General features: G+C 43.8%; 1 long non-coding RNA gene across 1 annotated transcript; it reads left to right on the plus strand.

Annotated features, from left to right (window-relative positions):
* The first annotated feature begins 3,709 nt into the window (after nt 1-3,709).
* LOC310695865 lies at nt 3,710-25,699 on the plus strand. Its single transcript, XR_014520309.1, has 4 exons — nt 3,710-4,226; nt 15,807-15,952; nt 24,880-25,093; nt 25,293-25,699. It is a non-coding gene; the product is annotated as an uncharacterized lncRNA (long non-coding RNA).
* Nucleotides 25,700-26,171: the final 472 nt, after the last annotated feature.

A 26,171-nucleotide genomic window follows, 5' to 3' on the forward strand; every position in this document is an offset into this window, starting at 1 on the left:
TCCGAACAAGATTGGTTTTTGATCTGATCCAGTAGAAGTCTTGCTATTTATTATATTTTAAAGTATTTATATACTGCTTGCTATTTCAAACATCTCTCTAACTCTCTCTATATATATGTCAAAAACACAGTATAAAATTAGTAAAACAGTGATAAAAAGCAAATAAAAGTGGATTAAACAGAAATTCAAAAGATACAAACACAAAACCTGGGCAAACAGGTAAGTCTCCACATGACATCTGATACAACCGATGGTTCTACTTCATGGTTGACATTCCACGTTTTTTAAAAAAATGCCAGTTTTCAGGTCCCCACCCTGTCAAATGTTTTGCCAAAAAAGCATATGGCTAGTCTCCTAGCCAGTCCAAAATAATTCTTGCTCTGCCCTTGATCATAATGAAACAGCTTGCCCTCTTTTCTAGTCCCCCAAACTATGCAGTTTGGGAGGAAATATCATGCTTGAAAATGCAAATTTGCTTGTTGGGTTTCTGGCAAGGGTCAGAATGTAAGAATACAAGCAATTCACATGGAGGGGGGGCGGGGCAGTCTGATATCATGGGACCAGAGACAGAAATGCATGTGACAACAAAGTCAGCTCTTCAGAGATATTATCAAGCCTCTCGGTCTGCTAGTGCAAGAAAGCCTGATAAGGATCTGACCTCCCGGGTGTTGCTCTTCAAAGCCAGCCCACAAAATTCAAATGGGACATCCATCATTGGCTTTCATAAGCAACCGTATCTCCCTGGGCAACCCTCCCCACCTTCGCACCCCTCAAATTTCATTCCTGGTAGATTTCCACTGGAGCCACTATGAGTCTGCATTCCACGTGAGGTTCCTTTGATCACAGTGATTCTGCAAATCTGGCTTGGGCTGACAGGCTAGCGGGGAGGAAGAACATTGTTTCTTGCCTTCCAGGATATGGGTTCAGTTCTTCTGGAACCACAAGGGGGTCACTTAGGTTGACTCTAAAGTTTTGATCAAGCACAATGGGAAACAAGGTTTGCTGGCACAAGCAAAGTCTTTAAAGGCTTCCTGACCCTTATAACCCCTTCATCCTCTGAGAAGCAGGTACTGGAGACAGCTATTTTCCTCAAATGACTTTAAACCTTTCCTTTGTCATCAAGGAATTCTCTGCCTTAATGGTGGATATAGTTTTCTCTTGAGGTCCAATGTAATGCTAGGTATGTTCTCCAGAAAAAGAAATTGTTGTTCTTATACCCTGAAAAGAGGATTGGCATAATTTGCCCTTCATTTTCAGGCTGTAGGACAAAAGTAACTACGGTGTCTGTCCACACTGACTAGTTTAGGTTCTTTAATCAAGAACCCAAACATAGGCATGCATACCATTAAAAAAAAAATCTCCTAAAAATATTCACTGCTTTTTAATACCCATGTCACAGGCAGATATCATGGGACCGGGAACAAAAATACATGTAACAATGAAGATAGCTCTAAGTTAACTATTTAGGTGATGCGTGAATAAGTATTTTCTTGTGTCTGTCTTGATTCTTCCAGCATTCAGTTACATTCATTCAATGAACCCAGGTTGTAGTATTCTGAGGAAGGGAGAAAAACATATCCCTATACACTTTTTCCATAATCCTAGACCAGTGGCGTAGCGTGGGTTGTCAGCACCCGGGGCAAGGCAAGTAATTTGCGCGCCCTAACCTGTGGATTTGCGCCCCCTAACCCTAACCCCCAGATGTTGTGCCCGGCCCCCCCTGCACCCCCACGCTATGCCACTGTCCTAGACACCCCTATCTGTCCTTCCTTGCCTTTTTTAAAAAAAACAAAAAGTTTAGCACTAATTTCTGTGTTATTTGCAAGCAGATTCTTTTTCCTCCTGGAAGCAAATGAAATTGAAATGCGCACTAAACTTGCACTTTTTCTGCTACATTCCATGCAAAGGTTCAAATATAATGTGAAAATTAACAGTTAAGGAAATTTTTGGGAAGGAGAATAAACTGTTGTGTGAATGCGACCTTGCTATATATTCCTCTATATTTCTGGAAGTATATTGTGAAATTAACAGTTGGGGAAATGGAATAAACTGCCCTATGAATGCAGCCACGAAGAGTAAACTTGCACTTAGGGGTGCAAATTCTGCAGGTGATGTTGACAGCAGCATCATTCATAGGCTGAAAGCAAGTTAATTCAGAGTCGGACCTCTCAAGGTCAGCCCAGGAAGATTCACTTGCTCTTCCCCGTTCTGGATCAAATGAACTCCCAGCTCTCCTTCCCCAGTCAGTGCTGTTTTATGTTTACACCTCCAGTGACAAGCAAAAAAACCTTGACAGACCAATTACAATCCACTTGGGTGTTCCTCTCCCCAACACAAAAGGATCTCTAAATGTTCTCTCAGTGAGCCCTTAAAACTCACCACTCAGTGAGGAGCAGCACTGACAGGTACGGCACGAGGCCCTTATTAAGAGTGCAAGGAAGATCATTCAGGTTTGAACACACAGGCTGCCATCGGAGTCCAGCCTGAGAAAATTTGGTTGTTGTAATTCCATTCTGAGATTCCCAATTAGCAAGCAACAGCCTGTCAGCAAGCTGTTAACACACAGAGTTTCGGAGGAAGAGCAGCACAGAGCAAAGCAGAAAGGGAGGCGGGTGGAGAGAGAGAGAGAGAGGGACTGATACTAAGGGTAAGCAGCATGACAAGTACTTTGGTTGTTGCACTGACAGGACTGAACATATTACATGCCGTTCAACAGTGCCTGGTTTGAACAGGAGCAGTGCCTCCTTTTCTCAGGTTGCTGGTGGTTGTTCTGAGGAAATTATTCCCAATTAAATGTTCCTCTGGATTTGGAGGCTCACAATGGCCTGTTGTTCTTCTTGTTATTATTTTTCCAGAGCAACACTGATAAGTTAGAAATTTACAATTCACCTCCCATTGCTTTCTAGATTATGCACAGTCAAGACTCCTTCATTCCTCCTCTGTGTGTACATGGAGGAGGGAGGAGGACCAGGTCTCTGCAATATTCAGTGCATCACACAAGCAGAGTGAGGGTCCGGTTTGAAAGATCTCAGCCGCTGGAGCAAAAACCTAAATGGGGAAACCGAGACAGCTGCCTACTGTAGACCACAAGGCGTACACTGCAATGTCCTGCATATCCAAGTGCAAACCTACTTCTCAATCAAGATTCCGAAATTCTATCTTTGATATGGGGGGGGTGGTTCTTCCTCCTGTTAAAATACAGGCAACTCCCCATTTGTGCACATTTTTTTTAAATGATATTTATTAAGGTTTCAAAGAAAAGAATTACATGAATTAAAAAAAGAAGAAAAAGAAAAACAGAAATAAAAATAGAAGAAAAAATACAGAATACACAAAAAAGATAAAAAACACTTTTTTAAAAAATCAGTCTTTCCATACCTTACATTCATTTCCTTGTTTCCCTGACCTCCTCACGCCTCCTTTTTTTGTATTCCAATTCAGTTAGTTAATTCAGCAATTTCTTTCCCTCTTTGTTTTTATCTTAGTCCTTTAACATAATATAACTTTAGATTCTCACCTGTTAACAATCCATTTTTACATACACCTTTATAACATTGCTGCTTAAACCACTTAACTTCATTCTGACATCATTCTAACATTCATTAATTTTGCAATATTTCTGTAAATAGTCTTTAAATTTCTTCCAATCTTCTTCCACCGACTCTTCTCCCTGGTCTCGGATTCTGCCAGTCATTTCCGCCACCCATTTGTGCACATTCAAGTCATCCTGCCAACACACATGGTGCCTTGGAACAAAACCCCATGAAAATGGGGAGTTGCCTGTAATGGCAGGTGGGGAACCCCTTGCTGATCTAATTCCATTCATCCTGTATATGATGTCAGTTGTAGAGCACGTGGTCATGGCTTGGACCAAACAGCCTTGTGGATGTGCCTTGGGCCAAGTAGCCTTGCAGGTCAAATGGGGAAGCCTGGTGGGCTGGCCACTCCCCACTAAAGCAATAGATTCTGATCTCCTGCCCAGCCCTGGCATAACAGTTTAATGATGCATTGAGCAAGGTTAATCAACACCCATAGGTCCCCAGATCCTCAACTTTGGAATCTAGCTTCCCAAATTTGACTTGGTAAATACATAGGCAATTATATTGCATCAACATATTTTCTTTTTCTTCAGGAGACGTCCGGCCGGGAGGGACAAATGGGAGGGGAACTATGTGTCATAAAAGGATTGTTGACTCTTCCATGTTCTGGCCTCCCTAACCTAACAGGTAAGCTTATAACAAACCCACCCTCTCCCACATTTTTGTGTTGTGGTTATGCAACGATTGAGAGGGTTTGGTGTGTAAGTACATGAAGAAAGACGTGTTTACCTGTTGCACCCCGGCTTTCCCCTAGGTGATGCAGTTTATTCTAATTAATGGTTGAACGTTGTTGCAGAAATGTAATAAAGGAGCACATATAACTCTTGAAAGGGAAGGTCTAAAGCAAAGCTTAGCCCCCTTCATTCCATGGGAACCATGTGATTACTGAGTGGTCTCAGGCATACTACTAATGCAATGTGGGAGCTGACCACAGGGAGGTAGTGGCTTGGTGAGAAAACTAACATATCCTAGCGTTTGCTAGCTATCGTAATCCAAAAGGCATAAATCCCATCCCTAGCAAATAATGGCAAAAGAATTCTGCTTTGCAGATCCCGTTTTTAACTGTGGCATGTGTTGCTCATTTAGGGCCTCTGCAATTAATTAATTAATGCTGCAACCACCCGAGAGCTGCAAGGGGGATTTGCCATCTGTTGTGTCTCTTCTCCCACCAACTCATAGAGCCACATTTCCAGGTTGGCAGAATCATTGTAATTAACGCTGTATCTGGACGTTAAGAGAGGCTGCCTTCTGGCATTTGCTATTACCAAGAGTCAGACCCCGTGTTGCAGCAAAGCCTATCAAACAGGTTGAGATTTTTTTAAAAAGGTTTTCTCGGCCCCATCACAAAAAAATTGATGCAGCGCAAGAATACAGCCCCCAATTGTCGGGGTATCATTGTCCCATCCTGAGTAGCAGCCAAGATCCAAGTAAAAGAGGAAAAGGTGCCAGTCAAGGATCTCTCAGCTGTATGGAGGATCTATCAATTATGGCTATGCAATTATGGCTAAGCTTCCCCACAACCCAGGGACCACCTACCCCCCTGCCCCCAGATCTGCCCTCAAATCAGTTCAGGGGTGGGGCTAATGTTTCACTAGAATTTTTTAAGCCCTGAGTAAAAAATACAGTTGGAAGGGGGCTAGAGCCACTGTGTCACCGAAAGCAGGCGGGTTTGAGCCTGCAGGGTGTTGCTTCACAAGCGCCTTCCCCACAGAGAATGCATTTGCAAAGCACATAGGCCTGCAAAATCAAATTCTCTGCTCACCAGGATTCAATCTTGCTGGGCTTTGCTTCTGTAGTTTATTCCCTGTGGTGGGGCTGCCTGCCTCACCTTCTTGCTGCCTCTGGCAGTCCCAGATTGCTTTAGGAGGCGCAACCCACAGCAAAATAGGGCTGGCTCTACCTGACTCTGCCCAAGCCTGGATCCCCCCCAAATCGGCCTGGTCCAGTTCATCTTACCTCAACACCGGCAATGGGGCAGCAGACTTCGCTTCATTTCAGGGCAGCAGGCTAGCTTGTTTAGGTGTCTCAAGTGAGATGGAGGGGGGAATTGCTGACCTACCCCTACCCCTTCAGCATATGCCTCTCATGGCAGAACCAGCCCTGTAGCCCAGGGGTCAGCAAACGTTTTCAGCCAGGGGCCAGTCCACTGCCCCTCAGACCTTGTGGGGGGCCGGACTATATTTTGAAGGAAAAAATGAATGAATTCCTATGCCCCACAAATAACCCAGAGATGCATTTTAAATAAAAGGACACATTCTACTCATGTAAAAACATTCTGATTCCTGGACCGTCTGCGGGCCGGATTTAGAAGGTGATTGTGCCGAATCCGGCCCCTGGGCCTTAGTTTGCCTACCCATGCCGTAGCCCAAGGAGGTGAGCATGCTGGAGAAGAAAAATGGGGACTGCGGAAAGGGGAAGTGGCGAAAGAGGTGGCAAGTGGGAAATGAGACGAGAGTTGCTAGATCATAAAATGCATTTAGCACTTTAAAAAGCAGACGCAATCTCCCATTTGCTTTTGGACTCTGGAACTCAGCCGACTATTGGAAAAAGCACTGGGAATCGATCAAAAGTGACAAAGCCACCAACTGCAAAACAGCCAGCGGGGCTGAGGGAGCCCGGCTGATCGGCTGCGCGTCAGTCACATAGCTTCAGAGAGTCTTGTACACATCATGCTCAAAGAATGTGCAATCTTTTGATTTCCACATGACATTTCCCCTCTAGCAGTGAAAATAAGAGCATTGCATTCATGCTCATGGAGAAACTGGGAGGTTGGCTGGGGCAGCAATTCCACACACCCTTCATCTTTTGTATCTCCCAAGGCTAGGAGTGCAACCAAATGCCTACATTCTCTTTGGCCAGCACAGTGCCTGACATATATGACATTTCCTTTTAAAAGCATGAAAACATGCAGAGGACGGAAACAAAGAGCCCACTCATCAGCAGCCCTGATGAGTGAGAACTCATCCTTCTCCGAGGAATTCTTGGAAATATGAATTTGCTAAGATCTTTTTTTTAAAAAAATAGCAAAATAAAATCACTCAAATGGGTAAAGATAGGCGCATCTAGCTGAGGGTGAAAATATGCAGTTGTTTCAAAGAGATGTGCACAACATCAGCTAGTCTAAGATGTCCAAAGCCAATCACCATTTCACATCGCCATTTGGGTTGCATTTGTTTTGATCCAATCAGGCATGGAGTGTCAATGCTCAGCCTGCCATGTCCAAATCTGAGAGAGGTAGCCTTTGAGACGCAAACAGATCCTTTCCATTCTTATCCAAAACACACAGGAGAGTGGGCAGACACCAGGATTTTCCACATGTCACTCTCAGTAACCAATATATATCTAAATCAGAAAGCAATGCTCTGTGTCTTCTTCCCCAAGCCGGCTTGCAAGTAGGGAATTTCAGTTTATCTCTGTTTCCCATTTTTCCTGTCTTAAGTTCCATTCTATACATTTCCACATCACTTAGTGGGTTGTTTTTTAAAGTCCCCATGAAAATTATTTAGCACACGTTTTTTGCAGAGCAATACAGTGGTACCTCGGGTTACATACACTTCAGGTTGCATACGCTTCAGGTTACAGACTCCACTAACCCAGAAATAGTACCTTGGGTTAAGAACTTTGCTTCAGGATGAGAACAGAAATTGCGCAGTGGCAGCATGGCGGCAGCGGGAGGCCCCAATAGCTAAAGTGGTGCTTCAGGTTAAGAACAGTTTCAGGTTAAGAATGGACCTCTGAAACAAATTAAGTACTTAGCCCGAGGTACCACTGTATTCCCTGATGTGAGGCAGATTCACCAGTATATGCATTTTATGTCCATCCCACCATTAAAAACAAAAACACAGATGGATTTGTCTGGAGAACTGCATGGCAAAATCCGGAGATGCGCAAATTTCAAAGGATGGCTGAGTTTCAGTTCATGTACTGTTTCAGAAAGTGAAAACTGGGCAGGTTCACCTTTGAATGCAAATTTAACTGATTCCCATCATCCCTACCCACAAGTAATGAGTTTCCAGCACTCTTTGTGCCACAGCAGCTGGAGAGCACCAGGTTGGCAAAGGATGCCCATAAAATCTTCCGAAAATACAGAAATAGGGACTTATCCCTAGAAAACAGGGCAATTGGTGTATACAGGTCATCATGGGATCTGGTCATCTTTGGTTCCCTCCTTGTCAATAACATGAGCTCCTGCATTGTTTAGCTGTGGATCAGGCAGATATATGTTGGAACAGAAACATATGCAATGGGTTTCTAAAATGTTCTACACATAAAGGCATTTGATTTATAGAGCGTGCTTAACCATTACTGAATGCGACAGTAAATTACATTTGAGCCAGTCTTGGAACAAGGCTTGAAATCTCAGTCTGCAGTTAGTGAAAGGTTGCCTTGCCCTGCTCTGACGCTACCTTATCCCCAAGTTTGTTAAATATTTGTTTAATATCATATTATTACACTTTGTAGCCAAGACCATTATATAGCAAACAAACCTGCTTGTCAAGAAAAAAGAAAACAAGTGAAGTAGAAAGGGGAAAGAAAAAAGAAAAATGACACATGAAGGAGGAAAGGGGCAACATAAGGCGGGACCCTCTAAAGTACATTGAATAGGCTAAAAGGAAAAATATTCAATATTCAAAAAAATATTTTTTTAAAAAAGTATTTTCAACATTATCTCCAGTTTTAAGAAACTGTTTCATAGACAAGCAATTATACTGTAGTAGCTGGTTTGGGCAGGATCAAATCATTTCATATGAACAGGCAGCAATAATAATCATAGATGCTCACCATATATATTTTTTCATATATATTTTTTCAACTGAGACATATAGTAGAACAACTCAAAGTTAACTGGGGGTTACCATGTGGAAGAACCTCATATGAACGTCTTTTTGAGCGAAATGATTAAATTAATAACAAAGATCTCTTTAATACTCTCAATAATGTGCAAAAGAATTTCTCCATCCTTCATATAAAAGGAAATGGGACTAAACAAATAGTGGGTTAATAATCTTTGAATCAGAATGGATGTGGGCATTCAAAAATATTCCCAGAACATTTACTAGTGTGAACCTGAAAGAGAATTATCTTAAGACAATTTTCCAATCCTACTTAACTCTACCCAGAATGGGTTTTTTTATTATTTTGCCAAAACATGGCCTGCATTGCTGGAGGTGTAACGGAATTAACGTGGATTTAATACATATTTTTGGAGCCATGTTGGTTGCTTTTACTTGTGCTCATTTCTGGAGCCTCTAAGAACTAGAGTTAGCACTACTCGGAAATAAGGGTCAATATTAAAGAACCAGTGTGATGGAGTGGTTAGTGTTGGACTATAATTTAGGAAAATAAGTCCCCGCAGGCATTAAGTTCATAGGGGGACCTTGGGCCTAACCTAGCCTCACAGGCAGGCTAATCCCACATTGCAGCTGGCAGGACCAGGTGACTCTTGGAGTCATTTTCATCTCTGCAATTTATGATTCTAAGTATAAAATCGGGGTTGGGGGGGACCATGTACACCACCCGGAGTTCCCTGGATATAAATGTAATAATGAGTTTAGTTTTAGTTAGGAGTTTAGTTTTTGGTAATTACTAGATAGATCAGGGATGGGGACCTGAAAGATTCTTATTTCCCCTACTCCCACCCCTGGGCCCAAATTTGACAAATAGCAATCCACCTGATGTCACAATGATGTCAGGTGACGCAACATTCTAAAGCAGAAAGACCAGCTGTTTGGGGCGACTTTAAAGCACCTGTCTTTTTTTTATTTTAAAGTAATATTTATTAAAGTTTCAAAAGGTACAAAAAACAAAACAGAAAAACAAAGAAAAGCACACAAAAAATTCCACCTTTAAGATCTCATTTTCAATAACTTCTTTTCACGACTTCCCCTCACCTCCCCTTCTTGTATTCCAAATCCAGTTATTTGTTCAACAAGTTTTTATCCCTAATGTCTTAACCATAATTTGTTAATGTATTTCTTTATAATAGATTTTAACCCTTAATTCATTATTATATTTAGTTCAGTTTATAAAACAACTTTTAGATTATATACCTTGATCATATGTAAAAAAAAAAAAACTTTTTCTAAGATTGACCCTATTTCCCTTCCACGAATTCCCCATTCTTATAATGATAAACAACATAAAATTTAACACAGCATAAGAAAGATCAGGCCCCCTTTGGACTTCCAAACCCCACCCTTCTCTCCCCGGTTTCAATCCCAAACCATAGTCCATTAGTCCATCTATTTAGCCTGGTGACCTTACGTCCGAGGCTCTCAAATCTCTCTCAGTCCCTTTCAGACGGCTTCTTTGAAAGTCCCTTATGATTGACACCCAAACTCGAAGAGGCACTTTCTCAATAATGTCCATGATCCTTCCAGCCAGGCCTACTTGTTTAGAGGTGGAGCTCAAGCTCTGTTTCTTAAATCCATGTGTCCCAAAGACTCCAGCTTCCACCTTGGTCGAGCTTGAAGTCATCTTGACAGGCCTCCGGCTCTCGTTTACCTTCTGTAACATTTCGGCCACCCTCCTTTCTGCTCCTCCTGTTCAGCAAGTATCTTTTCCTCCTCTTCAGTCTTTGGTTTCTTTTCCTGTCCAGCTGCCTGTGTTTTGAATATCCTTTTCCAGCTCAGAGGGTATATTTACTGTTGACTTCGGTTTTGTAGGACTTGTAGACAAAACATGGCCTTGCTCATACATCTTTCGCAGCTTTCCCATGAGAAAGACGACCTCATCCAGATCTGCCAGAATTTTCCAACCTATTTCCATTCTTGTAATGTCCGTGAATCCCCTCTAGAGGGATTCTGGTTACTTAATATTCCTTTCACTTCCGATCCAAAAGTCAAATTTATTTGTATCAATCTTTCTTTACTTTCAATACTTTGTAACGATATAACCGGCTAAAGCCAAAGCTTTCATTTTTTTCCGACTTTGACAGCTAATTTGACAGCTGTCAAAGTCTTCTGTAAACCCCCAGCAGGCTCTTTTCACGGGTTACTCCCGGTCTCGAGAAGAGTGGCACTTAATCTGAACAAATAAACTCTTGTCCTCCAGCACAGTAACTTAGACTTTTAAATCCGTGGAATTAATAACTTTTATCCAATCGGGGGGGGGGGGACAGCTCTTCTCGCAACCTTAGTTGGCAAATCCTTGCTTTGAACTGTTTACAATGGGGGGGAGACGGACTTCCTCTTTGCACCTCCCCCGCTCGTGCCAAATCCACAAAGAAAGTAATTTTAGTCCAATTTCCAAATTACTCACGGGTTGTTGTTCTTGATTTTAAGTCCAAATTTTTAAAAGGAAGAAGTCAGCGCTCTCCGACAAATGGCATGCGGCTTCGCTCGGCAGGGGAAGCAGAAGACTCACAGCACCACGCCGCTCCCAGTCACCCGTTCCGTAGCCTTTAAAAAGGCTCCTTCGCGGGTCGGGAGGGCGCTAACAGTGCCCGCCGAGTCACCATGTCCACGGGCATCCGCGCCCGTGGTTTTTAAGGGTCCCCGCGTCGCCGGCGCGTAAAGAACCGGCCCCTGTCGAGCAGATTCCCTCCAGAGCTTGGAGGGAATCGGCCATTAGCCGATCGCGCTAACCCGGAAGTCCTTAAAGCACCTATCTTTTTACCTGCACACACCTGGTGCCATTACTGTCAGTTAGCATTTCTTAGTACACTCTGGGCGGCTTCCATAGAAACCAAAAACACACTAAAATATCACACGTTAAAAACTTCCCTGAACAGGGCTGCCTTAAGATGTCTTCTGAATGTCAGGTAGCTGTTTATCACTTTGACATGTGCTGGAAGGGCGTTCCACAGGGCGGGCGTCACTCTGCCTGGTTCCCTGTAGCTTTGCTTCTCACAATGAGGGAACCACCAGAAGGCCCTCGGCGCTGGACCTCAGCATCTGGGCAGAACGATGGGGATGGAGACGCTCCTTCAGGTATACTAGACCGAGGACGTTTAGGGCTTTAAAGGTCAGCACCAACACTTTGAATTGTGCTCGGAAACGTACTGGGAGCCAATGTACGTCTTTCAAGACCGGTGTTATATGGTCTGGCGGCTGCTCCCAGTCACCAGTCTAGCTGCCGCATTCTGGATTAGTTGTAGTTTCCGAGTCACCTTCAAAGGCAGCCCCACGTAGAGCACATTGCAGTAGTCCAAGCGGGAGATAACCAGAGCATGCACCACTCTGGCGAGACAGTCTGCAGGCAGATAGAGTCTCAGCCTACGTACCAGATGGAACTGGTAAACAGCTGCCCTGGACACAGATTTGGCCTGTGCCTCCATGGACAGCTGTGAGTCCAAAATGACTCCCAGACTGCGCACCTGGTTCTTCAGGGGCACAGTTACCCCATTCAGGATCAGGGATTCCTCCACACCTGCCCGCCTCCTGTCCCCCAAAAACAGTACTTCTGCCTTGTCAGGATTCAACCTCAATCTTCACCACCTTCACTGTTTCTGATTTAAAAGAGAGGTAGAGCTGGGTATCATCCGCATACTGATGAACACCCAGCCCAAACCTCCTGTTGATCTCTCCCAGCGGCTGCATAGAAATGTTGAAAAGCATGGGGGAGAGGACAGAACCCTGAGGCACCTCACAAGTGAGAGCCCAGGGGTCTGAACACTCATCCCCCACCACCACTTTCTGAACACGGCCCAGGAGGAAGGAGCGGAACCTTTGTCCCTAGCCCGCCGGAGATCATCAACCAGTGCGACCAAGGCAGAAAGTATTGATCTGATGTGTAGAGATCTTTCCTGTTCTGCTTAGTTCAAGAGGGTTCTGGAAGGTTTCTTCTCTGTGTGGAAGAAGGCTCTTGTTTGGGTTATTCCTTCTGAGAAGCTAAGTAAAGCTGGTTTAAATTGGTTCTGTTACCCTTCTGTCAAGGTCATGCTGACTATAATAGTCAGGCCAGAAGGAATCTGGGTTTCACTTACGTTCTTTTTCTATATCTTTGTTTGGGTGTGGTGTTCTGTTCTGTATATAGTGTTAAGTTTAGTCTTATTATAAGTTATTGTTAAGTTTAAGTTAAGTCTGCTCCAACTGGATTTCTGATGAACTGTGCCAGTCCTGAATGTATTCAATTTGTGACCATTATGTTCATTTTCCTTCAGTAGCAGTAAATGGATGGAAGGGGGGGAAGTAATAATGAAAATGAAAGTTACTGATCATGGCTGCTTATTGGCACTAGTAGATGGCAACTTCATACCAGAGTTTCTTCAAAAGTCCTTGCGAGATGCCATCTGTTTTTGGTGACATGTTGCTGCTTAAACTATCAATTTACCCTGGAACCTCTCCTATGGTTTTGTAAATATGGAGATCTATCACAAATTGATTATATACAGGTGCAGGAAGCTTGTTGCTAACACCCTCTTCAGTGAAAACAGATACAACAAATCCGTTGTTTGACTCAATCACTTGTGACATTTTAATGAACGTCTTTCTCTGCGGTGGCTTTTATGTCTCTCTGCGTTTTCCAAAATTCTTGCAGTTCCTCCACAAATTCCATTCTCTTCTTACATTTAAGCTGCCATAATTTATGCTGTTTTTTTTTTGTTTTTCCACATTTGGATTTGCAATTCACTTTGTAAATTATGTCCTTTCCCCCCTTCTTTTAATAGCTTCCGTAATGCTGCAATTTAGCTGGGTGGGTTTGCTTTTTAGATCTCTTTCTGCCTTTCTCGAAAATTTGTAGCGTCCATATATTTTTCTTTACTTTGTGGCATACATATATTTTTTTGTCAAATAGTGCTGTTAGAGCATTATCTAAGTCTCTGCCTGGTGTGCTTGTTTTAAAGAGTATCCATTAATTTCTTTAAAGCACTTTTTTATTTTATTACCTGACCATTCATTCAGGCAATCAATCATTGTAACTAGTGCCTCTTAATCTTGATGTAGGCGTCCTTGCTGAACTTAGTTCATTTCACTCCAGTGAACTGGATGCTTTGGCAGCTATAGAAATATGTGGGAACTGCAACAGAATGTTGTAGCTAGAGATGGAGGGGAGGGATTCCATTTATTTCACATTAAAGGCGAACCTACCAAATTTGCACTTTCTGAAACTGTGTGCAAACTAAAACACAGCCATCCTTTGACATTCACACTTCTCTGTACAGTGGTGCCTCGCAAGACGAAAAGAATCTGTTCTGTGATTCTCTTCGTCTAGCGGTTTTTTCGTCTTGCGAAGCAAGACCATTGACGGATTAGCGGATTAGCGCTATTAGCGGCTTTTAGCGGCTTATCTGCTTATCGGATCAGCTGATAAGCAGCTTAGCGGCTTAGAAAAAGGGGGGAAGGAAAAAACCCCGCAGGAACTCGCAAGACATTTTCGTCTTGCGAAGCAAGCCCATAGGAGATTCGTTTTGCGAAGCAACTCCAAAATGGAAAACTCTTTCGTCTAGCGAGTTTTCCGTCTTGCGAGGCATTCGTCTTGTGGGGCACCACTGTATTTCGCAATGCAGTTGTCCAGCCATGTAATGAGCACTCACACTTTACATTGTGGGTGCCCTTTGCAGGATAGTGCGTGGTGCTACAGTTCCCAGGGAGCTCACTGGCAAACAGGGGCTGGCTTGCCTCTCAGGGTGGATTTTTGGAGGTTCATGCCCAACCTCAGTAATCAAGTTTCTTGCTCGGAGGTGGGGCCGGCCCCATTTATAAATAGGGGGTGGAGCCGACAATAGCCAGGCAGTCAGCTCTGGAGATTCACCTTCCCTACCCTCCCTTTCAGAGGACGAGATGGTGGGACAGTGTTCTCGAAGCTACCAGCATGAGTTTGACCAAACTGTGGGAGGCAGTGGAAGACAGGAGTGCCTGGTCTATGGGGTCACGAAGAGTCAGACACGACTAAACAACAACACCCTCCTAATGTTTGTTGTTTGCAGGTTAACTTTTTCTCCCTGTTTAGCGGGCGCTGCTACAGTCTTTGACTGGTTGCTGTTGAAGGACCGGGAAGAAATTTTCCTGCATTGGCAGGTTTTGTCTTCCCCGTAGCAATTCATCTCAACTTTGACCGTTATGGCCTTGGGTGGAATCCTTTAGTCTTTTCTTCCCTATATGGTGGGGGGGCATGAAGTGGTGACTCACCCCCCTGCGGCGTGATTCCAGGGTCCCCCTCTTAAAGGGGTTATATATATGGGTGTCACTGGCCATATGCTGAAAGTTCGTCAGTGAACTACCCCGCATGTGGGGATATGGGCTTGGCTGCCTGCTACACTTAACGTCTTGCAGAGCACTCCCATATCCCATTTACCCTGAGGAGCCCCAGTTCCCCCTGGCTGGGGGGCTGGGAGGGATATATGCCCAAGGCCTAAGCCAAGGTCTTCCTACATTCCGAAGTTTAATAAAGTTGTGGCCTAATTTTAATGGAAATATAATGTTGTCAAAGTCTTTATTCCTTCCTTATGATCCCTGGGGGCTGGGGCTGTCGCCGCCGGGTCACACAATGTATGCATAAAATGCATATATTCGTGAAAATAACTGCAGTTTTCTCCATGACGTGTTAGTATTCTGATCAAAAAATTTTTTGTCCCCATGGATCAAAAGCAAAGCCAGCAAGTGAAGCTCTACACACTTTTTCAGTGAATGAAGGAGGTTATTGGAACACCCCTTCTGTGTGGCTTTCTACATTTTATTTTCCCCCAATATGCTGCCATATTTCATAAGTATGGGTAACGATTATGTAAGCAACACCTCTGGGCTGCTTGGATAACCTGCAAGCCATTCATAAAGTTTGTTTCTCCAAGCAAGTGTTACAGAAAACAACACCCATGCTCTTTTCTCATTTTAATATATATCCTAGGCCAACTTCCTTCCTCTGTGTAAAAATGCCTGCTATCCCGCTGGTGGTAATAGAGGTCTCATTTTTCCCCTCTAACTTTCTAATTTCAAACTGTGAAAGATCTCGGCATACTGATCCTGGTGGTCTTAACAAGTCTGATAAAAAAATAATAATACTGGACCTGAAAATATTCAAACAGCGATTCCATCTCTTCTCCAAAATTAAATTTAAGATTTACTTAAATTCATTTACTACCCAGTCCTAGGGAGGTTTATTTTGAAGAGTTCTCAATGGGTTGTGGAAATGTGGAGGAGAAATTTGTGTGGCTTATATCTGAATGCAAACTGACCCAATTTACACTTCCCAAACCAATACACACACTCTGAAACATGACTATCCTTTAAAATCTACCCCTCCAATTTTTTTACAATTCACTTACAGTGGCACCTTGGTTCTCGAACCTAATCCATTACAGGAGTCCGTTCAACTCCCGAAACAATTCGAAAACTGAGGCACAGCTTCCAATTGGCTGCAGGAGCTTCCTGAACTCAAGCAGAAGCTGCGTCAGACGTTCACTTTACTTCCGGGTATGTGGCTGTTCGAACTAAGCTGTTCGAAAACCCAGGTACAGCTGTATAAAAAGTATACATGGGTAAATGCTCACAAAAATGTGTATATTACTGCAAATAACGTATAAAAGTTCATTACGTTGGGCAAAAATATATACAAAATGTAGGTATTAGGAAAGCTGTGTGTCACGGGAAATGGGGTTGCTTGTGTGTAAACCTCCAGCCTTTCCAAACTGCTTAGGGGTGGTTGTGTCTTTCCCTGACTGAGCAGCCCTTGGCGCTGCTGCTCAGTCGCTAGCAGAATCTGTGAGTGGGCGTCTCCTAAATTTCCTCCAGCATAAGAATTCCTTAATGGACAACCTTCGCCTCGCCTCTCTGCGCAGAAGCCTCCTGCGCAGAGTGGGCGTGCCGAGTGGTGGTCCTCCACTCTCCCCACTGACTTCACTGGAAGAGTCTCGGAGCCTCGCCTCCGAACTGCTCTCTGCCTCTCCCTTCTTCCTGGTGTCACCTGGACTTCTTTCCCCAGAGGACGTTCTCTCTCTTCCCTTACTAGTCCCCTCTCCTGCAGAATCTGGGAGCCTCGCCTCTCCACTATGCTCTGATGTCAGTTCCCTGACACTGTGCATTAAAAGAGAAATGTTTTTTGCCAACTTTTAAATAGAGCTGGTGTGGAAATGTAGCAAACTGTACATAAGGCTGGAGAAACTGGAAACTGGAAATGGGAGATTCATCCATCCCTAATTATGAGACTGTAACAGAGCGAAACCCATATCTTTTCCTCCCTTGGGGGGAAAAATCCATTTTTTTTGCCATGGAGTCATTTCCTCAGTGATATCTTAAGTGAGCCAATTAATTCTACTTTTGTCCCCCATCCTCCTCTCTGCTGAGTTCTACAATAACAACACTGAGGCTAAGGGAAAGGAAGTTGGCAGGTATTGCTGCAACACGCTGGACTTGGTTGTAAGAACAAGGTCTGGGTGAGGGCAGATCAAGACAGGTGGGGTGATGTTGCAGTTGCCCTAAGAAATCAACCTCCACAACTTCCCTCTCATTTGTTGGTTTCTGCTACTTTCCCTCCTGGGAATCAACATAAAAATGGATAATTTCAAAGATGCATTCATCACTGTCGCTTGGGAAAACTTGTGCAAAGGCCACAAGATGGACCCCAGGCCCTTGACCTGTAGAAATGCTCTTCACTTTCACATCTTTATGATTTAATTCAAGTAGATATGAATTAGGCAAACAATATTTCTTTATTTTTTGTAACCCGTCTTTTTCTTAGATCAGATCTTTGGAGTGATATAACTTTTGCTCTGAAGTTTTCTCACTCACCCTTCTAACCAGCTGAGGTCCATGCTATAGATTTCTAAGGCAAGGTTCACAATAAAGACAGGGTGAAGTCCAGCTGATGGTGACTTGTGGACTTAAAGCAAGCATAAGGAACTTCAGACCTAGGAGGCAACCCTCCAGGAATCTCTCTGTGACCCTCGCGGCTCTTCCCAGCTCCTTCCTCCAAACCACACTCATCACTGGCTCTGCTTTACACCATCCTTGAGTGTTTTTGCCTGGCTAGAATGTGTCCTTTAATGCTAATCATGCTTCATGCGTGCCTGGGTGGATAATAGAGAGCAGGGTGCAAGAGTGAAGAAACTGGCCCACTGCACAAAAGATAACATTTGTATTCATCCATCTGCTGGTTCCACCCACAACGAGCGTGTGGTCCCTGGAAGATGATCCAAAAGGGAATGTGGCCATTGAGCTGAAAACACCTCTCCACCCCCGACTTAAGGAGAGAACGTTCCTGCTCAAAAGGAATCTCACAGGACGACAACTTCAAAGTCAGGGAAACAGTGGTGGTGGTAGAAGCTTCCCCAATAACAATTTCACTTTTCATGTTTCTTAATCTAAAGAACACCAAACGTCTTGGCTCATAGAACAGTAAGAATACAGCATACAGCAGCTGGAATAGCCTCCAGCAACACATAAGGTATGGAGGGGGTTGGAGGGAAGGGAGTCTTGGGCAGTGATCCTTGGTATGAAAAATAGTGGTGTCACAAGTTTGACCTCATTTCCATCTGTGCAAGGTGTGAGGGTATGGGCTCTACCCCTTCATTCCTCTGCATGTGTAGACCAGGCCTTATTTAATCTGATCTTCTGGCTGCAATTTCCTAGTTGTCTCGGCTGTTGTTACTTATTCAGCTGCTTCTTATACTTCACTGAAGATTGCTAAGCAGTTCTTAATGTCCTTAAGTCCCTTTCCTTTGTGGCTTTTATGCTGCTGACAAACTCACTACCAAACCCCACCTATTACGTTAGACACTGCAGAAGTGAGTTTGTTTAAACTGATTGCTTTTTTCAATGGAAAATTAAGACCTTTAGGGATATTTTACTATTTTAAAATGTAATGTGGCAGCCTTCATCCTATTGCACGATGTGCAGAACCAGCCTGTGTACAGTGGTGCCTCGCAAGACGAAATTAATTCGTTCCGTGAGTTTTTTCTTCTAGCGAATTTTTCGTCTTGCGAAGCACGGTGTTGGAAAAGTTTTGGAAAAGCTTCAAAAATCACCAAAAACCTCAAAAAAGGCTACCACACCGCGTTCTATGAGTTGCTCCTCGAAGTCAAGTTGCAGCTGTATTAACGGTGTTAAGAAAAAGGAAACAAACTTGCAAGACGTTTCCGTCTTGCGAAGCAAGCCCATAGGGAAAGTCGTCTTGCGAAGCAGCTCAAAAACCGCAAAACCCTTTCGTCTAGCGAGTTTTTCGTCTTGCGAGGCATTCGTCTTGTGAGGCACCACTGTATATTGATTCCAAGTCCCACTAAGTTAAATGAGATTTGGGGTACAATCCTGGCCCCAGCCACTGCCTGGCAGGATCTAATGGAGTGGCTGCATCTGCAGCTCTGCTCAAATTTCCAGCCAGGGTGGAGGGGGGCCAGTTGCACAGCCATCGGGCCTGATGATGTCACATAACACCCAAGGAACCAATGGATTTCAGGCCATCTCAGCCCCTCCCTCTCCAGAACACTTCATTTCATGGCTTTCTGCTGATTGCTTCAAGTGGGTAACTCTGTGGCACAGCTTCCACCTACCCAACTACCCTAAGGAAATGGAAGGTCAGGGGGGGGGCAGGGCACTGTGCTGGCATCACTCCATAAGCAGAGACTGGTGGAGGTTGACAGTGCTTGGCAAAGAGTCACCTCTGCCCCATCCAACTCGTCCCCAACCTCACCCAAAGGGAGTTTAGAATTGCTCTGCGATTCTGAAGGATTGCAGACTTAGTTCTAGATAATATTGTGTGTGTGTTTTACTAGCTTATATTCTTTTTATTTATTTTTATTTAAAATGTCTGTAAGGAGACATACAGTCCAAAATGAAATAATGCCAGATCAAAGCTGCATATGTTAACAGCACGATTGCATACACACCTAGATGTGATTACAATCTGAACTCCAGTTTTGCTGGAGAAGGGGAAGGTGGGGTGTTGCTGTTGCTGTTGGTGCTACACCAATGTAAACCTATAGAAGTATAACCTAGCAAGGGAGAAGAAAACAGTGGTGCAAAAATGGCAGACATGCCCCATGGGATTGGTGGAGAATATGTCAGTTTTGATTTCTCTCGTCTTCTCACTTTTTCAGTCTTAAATTTGCCTCTCCACACTTCCACATCAGGCTGCAATTTTTTTAATAAAAAAAAACTTTGCATGAAAATTCATAAGAATTTCAGTTCTAATCTCTCCCAATAAACACATGCTTGCATGCACATTTTTGCAAAACAATTTGTCCAACTATACGGCATATTTTTTTACTAATATATGCATTTATAGTTTATGCATTTTAGTACATAATAGTTGGAAGGAGAACTCCATTGCAAAACTCAGAAACAGGCAGATTTGGAAGGATATTTTGTTTCAGACAGTGGAAATTAGGCAAATTTGCCTTTAAATGTGGACTTTTCTTTTTTAAAAAATCTTGCCCTTCACTAGTAGAGATGGACTAATCTGTTATTTTTGGGTTTCCTCGGTTTCTTATTTTTCTAATCTTAAATTCAGTTATTCACATCAAATTATGATTTTTAAAGGAAGAAGAGTCACACAAATTTGTCTGCATTTTAGGAAACATTTCTCTTAATATACACATTATTATAAGCAAATTTCAGTAATATAATGCGTTTTTGTATGTTATCATCACTTAAAATGTATGTATTTACATGCACACGTTCCCCTAATATACACATTTTTGTACACATTATAAAATGTCAGCGTTGGGCTGTTTAGCTGGTGTTTGCAGCACCACATTCTTGCCTTGACCCAGGGGAGGAAGAGGTGAGAAAGGCTTTGCCTAGTCATCATGATTTCACAAAGCAAGAACAACAACAAGGGCTACAATTCAGGATGATGGTGCACATGGTGCAATAAAAGAGACCTCACCTCTGGAAGATCAGCATCTTCTCTGGGTCACAGAAGCATGGAAAAGGCCTATTCATTGCTACAAATCAAAACACTCCTCCCCCCCCCCCCAAGAGCCTCTGTTGAATCCTCTCTCTCCTCCCTTGCCATCTTTCCCATAAGAGGCAATTCACATGGGGGAGGGTACTTGCCACGCAAGAGGCTTTCAGGGGAATTTCTGTCTATGTTTGGGTTATTGAGATTTGTTTAGTTTTAAAAAAACCAAATTGGCAAGGATGTTGACTGCAAATCTAAAAACCCAGAAACACGAAAAAGAGATGTTAACAACAGAACAAACAAAACTTTTTGATTAACCATTTCAAATCTTTGGATCAACTAAACTGGTTCCCCTCGATTTATTGAGCAACATGCCTTTTAAAATAACAAGAACCCTTTAACTCATTTGAAATATATGTTCTTGGAAAAAAGCTGTACATTGCGGGGCCCATCGAGGAAAAAGCCTCCCCATTGCTCTCACTAAAGAAGGAATGTCTCTCCTAAATATTGATCCCTGCTGTGACACAGACATACGTCATCTAACAACAAAACTTGGCTGTAGTGAGGGGGAGTCTTCAAAGTTCTTGTTTTATTCTGTTCATGTATCTTTATAATTTATTGTCATAAAGACTGAGCCAGGCTAGCTCTAGTCTCTCCCTGACCCACTACCAAACAGAGTCCTCAGAGGACAAACTGCACAACCTGCAGACTAAGGGCCTTGAGGAACCCCTTGAGAGGCCCTCAAGGGAAAGACCTGCTGAATAAATCCTAGCCCTACCAGAGACAAAGGCTGATGCCCTCAAGGATGCCAGCATCAAAAAGTCCAGCCCTGGGTCAACATAGTACCTGCTTGCAGACCCCGAATACTCATGCACCTTGGGACTAAAGGGCTCCTCAAGCAGCAGTCTCCTTGAGATCAAGGAATCAGTGAAACACCATCATTACCAGCAGCTCTGGTTAGGGTGTGTCCTGGGAGGCCAGAGTGCATCAACTCTTCTTTTTGAGCCTCCCAGTTGGTGGGGACACATATTTCTGGCTCCTTGATCCTGAACCTTGGCTCCCATGGCTGCTTTGTGATGACCTTGACTTTCTGCCTGAACTTGCATTTGGATCATATTTTGGACCAATTCCCTGTTTGTAGCCCTCGTTTGTCTTGGTCTGTGCCACTTCATCACCCCTGCTTTCCTTCGTGAGTTGGAGACTTGTACCAAGTGGTGTCTGGTGCCCATTAGGATTAGTAGGGTGGAAGGCTAGGAGGCTACTGGTAGGTAGACTCAAAGTACATGGCAGGCAGAGCTAATGACAGGCAGAGTCAACTAATTCTGGCTTTCTTCTTCTTCTTCTTCTTCTTCTTCTTCTTCTTCTTCTTCTTCTTCTTCTTCTTCTCCTCCTCCTCCTCCTCCTCCTCCTCCTCCTCCCCACTGAGTTCTGCAAGGGTGCAAAACTGGGACTTAGGAGGAAGAAGCAAACAGCGAGAGTTGCTTGTAAGTAAAAAGGCAAACAGGTGGCATGTTTCTGAGGTCAGAATTAGGCTGGTGTAGCACTGTCCCATTTGCCTTCACTGCTTATAAAGGTAAAGGGACCCCTGACCATTAGGTCCAGTCATGACCCACTCTGGGGTTGCAGCGCTCATCTCGCTTTCTTGGCCAAGGGAGCCATCATACAGCTTCCAGGTCATGTGGCCAGCATGACTAAGCCGCTTTTGGCGAACCAGAGCAACGCACGGAAACGCCGTTTACCTTCCCGACGGAGCGGTACCTATTTATCTACTTGCACTTTGACGTTCTTTTGAACTGCTAGGTTGGCAGGAGCAGGGACCGAGCAACGGGAGCTCACCCCATCGCGGGGATTCGAACCGCGACCTTCACTTTTTTGCTGCTTAATATAACCAAATTTCTAAGCAGAAACACATAATATCAAAATTAAATTCCCATAAAAATATTAGCAAGAGCAGTTAAACAGAAATACCAAGCAGTGTGATTTGAAAACTAAGAACCAGGGAAAGCAAATTGTGACCTTGTGTATGGGGCAGTCTGTTGTCTTTGTCTATGGAGTTTTCTTGGCAGGGATACTGGAGTGGCTTGCTGGTTCCTGCTCCAGGTGGATCACTTTTAGTCAAAATTCTCCACTATGACCTGTCAGTCTTGGGTAGCCCTGCACAGCATAGTTCATAGCTTCTCTGAGTTATTCAAGCCCCTTTGCCATGACAGGGCAGTGATCCATGAACTTATATGCTGAATTCATCATGCGAAAGGCTGGACTGGAGGAATCCCAAACCAGAATTAAGATTGCCGGAAGAAATATGAACAACCTCAGATATGCAGATGACACAACGTTGATGGCAGAAAGTGAGGTGGAATTAAAGAACCTTTTAATGAGGGTGAAAGAGGAGAGCGCAAAACATGGTCTGAAACTCAACATAAAAAAACTAAGATCATGGCCACTGGTCCCATCACTTCCTAGCAAATAGAAGGGGAAGAAATAGAGAGATTTTACTTTCCTGGGTTCCATGATCACTGCAGACAGTGACAGCAGTCATGAAATTAAAAGACATCTGCTTCTTGGGAGAAAAGCGATGACAAACCTAGACAGAATCTTAAAAAGCAGAGACATCACCTTGCTGACAAAGGTCCATATAGTTAAAGTTATGGTTTTCCCAGTAGTGATGTATGGGAGTGAGAGCTGGAACATAAAGAAGGCTGATCACCGAAGAATTGATGCTTTTGAATTATGGTGCTGGAGGAGACTCTTGAGAGTCCCATGGACTGCAAGAAGATCAAGCCTATCCATTCTTAAGGAAATCAGCCCTGAGTGCTCACTGGAAGGACAGATCCTGAAGCCAAGGCTCCAATACTTGGCCACCTCATGAGAAGAGAAGACTCCCTGGAAAAGACCCTGATGTTGGGAAAGATGGAGGGCACAAGGAGAAGGCAATGACAAAGGACGAGATGGTTGGACACTGTTCTCAAAGCTACAAACATGAGTTTGACCAAACTGCGGGAGGCAGTGGAAGACAGGAGTGCCTGGCGTGCTCTGGTCCATGGGGTCACGAAGAGTCGGACACGACTAAACAACTAAACAACAACAACATGGGGCAGTCAGGTGAAAAAGAGGGGAGGGTTACTACACCTTTAATAGTTGCAAGGAAGAGGGAATGTCCATTGGTTTAGCTCACATGGCAACTATTCTACACAACTTATTGAAGGTGCAGGATCCCCCTTCTCTTTTCCACCTCATTGCCCTACCTGTGTGGTGTAAGCTCTGGTGAGATACCTAGAAGCTGAGCTATGGCCATGGTTGCTCTTTGAGGAGCAGCTTTTAGGACTGGGGGATTCTTTGCTGAGGAGATTTCTGAGACAGTTTAACCCCCAAAGCTTTTGCAACGTGCTCCACCTCCTCCTCCTCTGACAGTTCCAGAAGTTTTTCATCAGGTATCAAGAAAGAGGAACCCCTGCCTTGAAAATTGTGTGAGGGGGTGGAGATATAAGAACTGTTTAATGTATTTTTAATCTCTTGTTGGAAGCCGCCCAGAGGGGCAGGGGGAGCCCAGCCAGATGGGTGGAGTATAAGTTATATAAATAATAATAATAATAATAATAATAATAATAATAATAATAATAATAATAATTAGTGTTCCAAATACTCAGCGAATAATGAAATAACAACAGCATGCACGGAGCTGTCTCACATATACATACACACCTCATCTTAAAGTGAATGTGGCTTACATTTTCCTTTCAGACTGAAGCTGGTTTGAGGAAAAACACATCAAACTGCAGCGTTTTTCAAGAAACTACAGGCTCATGAGCCAGTGTGGTGTAGTGGTTAAGAGCGGCAGACTCGTAATCTGGTGAACCGGGTTCGCGTCTCCGCTCCTCCACATGCAGCTGCTGGGTGACCTTGGGCCAGTCACACTTCTCTGAAGTCTCTCAGCCCCACTCACCTCACAGAGTGTTTGTTGTGGGGGAGGAAGGGAAAGGAGAATGTTAGCCGCTTTGAGACTCCTTAAAGGGAGTGATAAAGCGGGATATCAAATCCAAACTCTTCTTCTTCTTCATGGGTAACATCTGTATGTGGATTCACGTATAAGCATTGGGAGTGCACAGAGTAAATGGTCATGTGTGTGCAGCCTACATGCTAAGAGCACATGCTTTCCATGCAGAAGACCTCCGTTTCAATTCTTGGTATGGTATCACTGGGTAGACCATGAGGGGAAAGACCTGCACTGGAACCTCTGGAGAGGTGCTGCCAGTCAGAGAAGACACTACTAGGCTAGGTGAACAAACATAGTAACTTTGTTTAAGGCAGCTTCCTATGTCAACCACATAGGAAAAGATTATTATCTTAAAGGCAGCTGCTTAGCAACTCAGAATAATCCATTTCTTCTGTAAAGGGTTCTGCTTTGCCATTTGAAAAGAGATCTTTGACTAGCAGTGACGGATGACGGTACTTCAAACGTTTTGGTGTTGCTCTTTCAGATAAGCATTTAAAATCTTTTTTACAGGATCTCCAGACATCTTTGATACGGAATTAAGGCTGGCTATCTTTTGGAAGATCTTTTGCTGTTCGGTCTGCTAATGAATCATGAACCAAACTGGCAGACGTCTAGAGCTTCCACTTCTGGTGTGACATTCATCAAAGAGTAATTGGGAACTCAGAGAAGCCGTTAGATATTAAGAAACGACCTCAGGGGAAATGTCAAGGGTGTGTCTATATAGGTGTGTAGTTGTTTGCAATACTTATAACTTTCTAGTGTTCTACCAAACCCAAAGCTGCTAATATTTGTCAGAATATTGTACGTCCCATTGAGAGAAGTGGGACTTACTACCAAATAAATATTAAATTTATTTCCCTTCCTCCGCTATATGCACAAATAAGATTTTTCAATGTGGTTCACATTGGTCTGTTTTCACTTAGACTGGACCATGATGAAGATGATGACGTCATGGCCATGACAGGCGAGGAATGTCCAGAATGAGGAATTAACTCTCTATTGCTCTCAACTAGGGCCAGGACCTTTTCAGTACTGGCCCCGACTTGGTGCAACGCTCTGTCACAAGAGACTAGGGCCCTGTGGGACTTGACATCTTTCCACAGGGCCTGCAAGACAAAGCTGTTCTGCCTGGCCTTTGGTTTGGACTCAGTCTGACCCTTATGTTTCCCTCCCCTTATGGTTTTGATCTATGGGCTACTTTTAAAATGAGGCTGCATTTTAAAATGCATTTTAACCTGTATTTTAAATTGGGTGGGTTTTTTTCTTCCTCTTTTTCCCCTATTATGTTTTTACTGTGATTTTATTGGTGTTAGCTGCCCTGAGCCCGGCTCTGGCCGGGGAGGGCAGGGTATAAATAAAATTTATTATTGCTGTTGTTGTTGTCAAAAGTACACTTTCAAGTTAGGAAAGTCATGTCTCTCAGTCCTACGTCAAAAAATCGTAGAGTTAGATGGGACTACAAGGATCATCTATTCCAACCTCCTGCAATTCAGGAATCTCTTGCCCAACAAGAGACTTGAACCCACAACCCATGAGATTAAGAATCTCATGATCTACCAACTGTACTACTCTTAGGTGAGCATCCAGTGAGGCAGTTGCAGCAACAGACAGGCCCCACCCCCAATCAGGGGCAGAGAAGGGGGTGGTGGGGGCGGTGCGGCCCAGGTGTCATCACTGAGGGGGGTGACTTTTGGCGCGCCACCTGCCCGCGACTCCCAAGCCTACCCCGAGCTGTTGGGGGAAGGGGAAGAGCTACACCGCCTTGCCGGAGGCCTCCCCCCCTTCCCCCTTCATTTTCACAG

Source organism: Podarcis liolepis, assembly GCF_965112155.1.
Source record: "Podarcis liolepis genome assembly, chromosome: 16".
NCBI classification, from domain to species: domain Eukaryota; kingdom Metazoa; phylum Chordata; class Lepidosauria; order Squamata; family Lacertidae; genus Podarcis; species Podarcis liolepis.